Source organism: Triticum dicoccoides, chromosome 3A (assembly GCF_002162155.2).
Source record: "Triticum dicoccoides isolate Atlit2015 ecotype Zavitan chromosome 3A, WEW_v2.0, whole genome shotgun sequence".
Lineage (NCBI taxonomy): Eukaryota > Viridiplantae > Streptophyta > Magnoliopsida > Poales > Poaceae > Triticum > Triticum dicoccoides.
The window spans coordinates 12,807,795-12,811,989 of NC_041384.1; positions in this window are offsets into that span (position 1 = coordinate 12,807,795).

Genomic DNA, 4,195 nt, shown 5'->3' on the forward strand with positions numbered 1-4,195 from the left:
GAATGATGGTGTTTTCCTGTCACAGAAATACAACTTATGAAAAACAATCTGTTTTGAAGAAAATAATACTAAAAGATATGTATGGCTGCTCCAGTAAACCACCAAAAACAGGCAAGAGATAAATGTTTATAAAACTACATGTGTGCCAAGTTTTTCTACGTGAGTAAAATTAATCAAATATGTTGTCAGGACCCCGACTCAATGCCACATAGATCTAGCATGTAACACTTCATATCACTTTGCGGCCTCACGCACGGTATTCCCACGGGTGTCGCCTTACCTTTACCCGGGACCGTTTGCGCCTTTTGGCACACGTATATGACAGTGTCGCTAGCATCCATATGATAAGGAGCCCGGGCTGACATGGCTAGTCGTAAACCCAAAGTGGCACAAACTTACAGGGACAGGCATCCATGACCCAGCATCGAACGTGTCGATCATCAGCGAGTGAATCCAGGCTGTAGCACTGGGCTAGCAGGACTCCGGTGAACCGGGCTGTAGCGGGCTAACAGGACTCCGGTATTCATCGCGTGACATTTCCCCGTAGGGACAGACACAGGAACGAAGAAGGACACATGCCGGCCAGCCTAAGTGTTCCGGAGCAGTAGCAAGCTACCATGGCTCGGTGGAAACACTAGGAGACATTTCCCGGTAAGAGAGGCTACTAAAGATAAACAACTAGATGGTCAGATCCCACACATACCAAGCATTTCAATAGCATACACACAATATGCTCGATATGTGCAAATACAACATGGCATCACAACATGACTCTACGACTCAAATAATTTATTCAATAGGCTCCGAGGAGCGAGATATTACAAACATAGGTCTCATGACCCAACATTCAGAGTATACAAGTCCAAGCACAAGCGGAAGCTATCATGTCTGGGTACAGACATCTATAAATGAAAAAGGCCGAGAAGCCTGACTATCTATCAGATCCTGCCGAGGGCACAAGATCGTAGCTGAGGTATCAAGCTAAACGTCGAAGTCCAAGCGGAACTACTAGTGAGACTGAAGTCTCTCTGCAAAAACATAAAATAGGCAAACGTGAGTACAAATGTACCCAGCAAGACTTACATCAGATCTATCTACATATGCATCATTTTCAACAAAGGGGATGGTGGGGTTTAACTGCAGCAAGCCAGCTTTGACTCGGTGGCTATCCTGAACTACGACTGCAAGTAACTCTTTTGAGGTGGCGCACACGAGTCCACATATTCACCAACCAATACACCACTATGGAACCGCTCCCGTCTCCCTACGAGAACGCCATCCATAGCACTCACGCTTATCTTGCGTATTTTAGAGTATCCACTTTCACTTGTCTATGAACTGATATAAGCAACCCAGAAGTCCTTTACCGCGGACACGGCTATTCGAATAGATGATATTAACCCTGTAGGGGTGTACTCCTTCACACACGCTCTCACCACTTACCGCCGTTTACACGACATGTACTCGGCAACCTTCAAGCGGAAGCCCAACGTGGGTGTCGGCCACGGCCTACCTAAACACTCAAGTCTCTAGTCTAGGTTTATCGCCTATTCGGGTTCCATCCATGAGGAGATCCGGCCGGAGTTTCGCTCACAGCCCCAAACGATGTGAACAGGGTTCCCGAGACACCAAACGGGCGCCCGGTACACCGTGCCACGTGCCTACCGCATCACAGCCCACCCCTACGGTCAGCGCTGCGCACGGCCTCCAGCATACTACAAACACCAAAAACTACTTGCAACTCCTGGACAGAGGACAAGGGTGATCAAGAAGCCGAGAGGGTCCATTGGTTTCGGGCCCAATGCGTGGTAGTAGCTGAATCATGAATCACAAACACAGAACTCAGTTCCTGAGGACGGCTGCAATGAGACAACCCACCATGTACTCCTACATGGCCTCTCACCGCTACCTTTACCAAATCGTGTTCACACACTTAGCTCACACACAGTAGGACATGTTCACACACCTCTGATTCATCCCCGATGAATCAGACCTGACTCAACTCTAAGCAGTAGCAGGCATGACAAACAAACATGAATGAGTAGGCACAACAGGGCTCAAACAACTCCTACTCATGCTAGTGGGTTTCATCTATTTACTGTGGAATGACAGGTCATGCAAAGGATAAAGGGGTTCAGCTACCGCAGCAAGTAACAGATGAATCGATGTTGTCCTAATGCAGTAAAAGAGAGCAGGAGCGAGAGAGTGGGATTTTATCGGAATGAACAAGGGGGGTTTTGCTTGCCTGGCACTTCTGAAGATAACATTGAGTCTTCATCAGTGTCAACGATCACATCATCGGTACACGTCTATCGAGAGGGGACAATTACCGGCAAATACAGAAAAACACGATCAGTGCAATGCATAATATGATGCATGATCATGACATGGCAAAATGAATGTGTTTTGGGCTAATGCAACTAAAACCAGATTAAATGAAGTTGGTTTGAATCCAAGATTCAAATTCAAACTCCATATGTGATTATTCAAAAGCCATGTAATTGATTTGTGCTAAACAGCAGCTATAAGTTGTTCTAACATGCATGAAAATGGTACAGATGGATTCCTTGAATTTTTCTGATAATTTTTCATATATAATTTATTTAATTTGGAGTTACGGTTGAATTTCTATGAATTATTGAAGTTTAGGGCATTTTCTGAAATTTCCTGAATATTTAGAATTAAAATAATTCCAGAAAATGAATTATGGCGTCAGCACCACGTCACTGTGACGTCAGCAGTCAACTGGGCTGGCTCGGGTCAAACCTGACGTGTGGGGGCCACACGTCAGTGACACAGTGCTGGCTGGAGTCACAGACATGTGGGGCCGGTCAAAGGCCACGTCAGCGAGGTCAACGCCGACGCGTGGGGCCACTGCAATTAGATTAAACTTAATCTATTTTAGTTAGCCGGTTAGTTAGGCCGTGGGGCCCGGCTGTCAGTGGCTCTGGGGGTTAGTTAGTGGGGTCATTAGTGCTAATGACGACGCCACGTCAGATACGCCGGCGATGAGTCGCTGGTGACCACAGAACACGGCGGGGCACGCCGGACTTGCGCTAGAGGCGTCAGTTTGGCGCGCTGAGGGCACCAGGGGATGGCCCTTGCTCCCGCGCATCCAGAGGACCGAGTGGGAGGTCGTGGGGCCGACGGAGCTCGTCGGAACGGAGCTCACGGCGGCGCCGGAGTTCGGACCTCGGCGAAAACGGCGTTGTGGAGCACGGGAGGGCGAGTTAGGATATGCGTTAGGCTCCTGGTGGCTTCCTGAGTGCGGTGACACGCTCCGAAACGAGCTCAAGCGGCTGCAGTGACGGCGGTGACGAGGTCAGCGGCGGCCGGAGTTTGGCCGCGGCGGAGCTATGGCCTAGAGCTCGCAAACGCGAGGGGAGAGAGAGGGGTTCTGCATGAAGGCTCACCGCGGAGCTGTAGGGAGGGTTAGTGGGCTCGGGGGCGCGCCGGAGTGGCCGAATTCGACGGAGACGGCACCGGGGCCGAAGCTCGGAGATGATGACGATGGCGGCTGCTCGGGGCCTTTCCGGTCACGTGGCTCGGTGAGGGGGTTGGCGACGAGGTGCAGGAGCTCGGGAGCACGCCGGAGAGGGGAGGGGGTGGCCGTGGTCATGGCTACGGCGAGCGGCGCTCCCAGGTGCGTTCGGTGACGAGAGGGAGGGAGAACAGAGGAGGAGGAGGGGGTCCAGAGAGAGAGAGACGGTCGAGGGGGGTCGAGGCCGTCTCCGTGGCGTCGCGAGGGGGTCGGGGAGGCTGCCACGGCGAAGCAGGAGGTGGCCGGCGCTCTTCGGGCGCGCGCCACGCCTCGCCTCTGCCTACTGGCAGAGGAAGAAGAGGACAAGGGGGGGGAAGGAGGTGGGCTGGGCCACGCAGGTGGGCTGCACAGGGGAGGCTGGGCCAGCACAGGTGAGCGCCAGGTACTTCTTCTCTTTTCTTTTTATTTACTGTTTTCTATTTTTGTTCTGTTTGTTTTGAATTTGGTTTTGAAACCAATTCAATCTATTTTGCTTCTGACAATATTTTTAGGAGCTAAAAGAATTAAAACAATGCTCCACAAAAATATTTCAGAATTATTGGACCTATATTTATTTAATATTAGATATAAATCCAATTCAAATAATTATTGATTTAATTCAAATGCCCAAATTAAATGTTTCTGAGACACCAAAAATATTGGTTTGGATTTTAC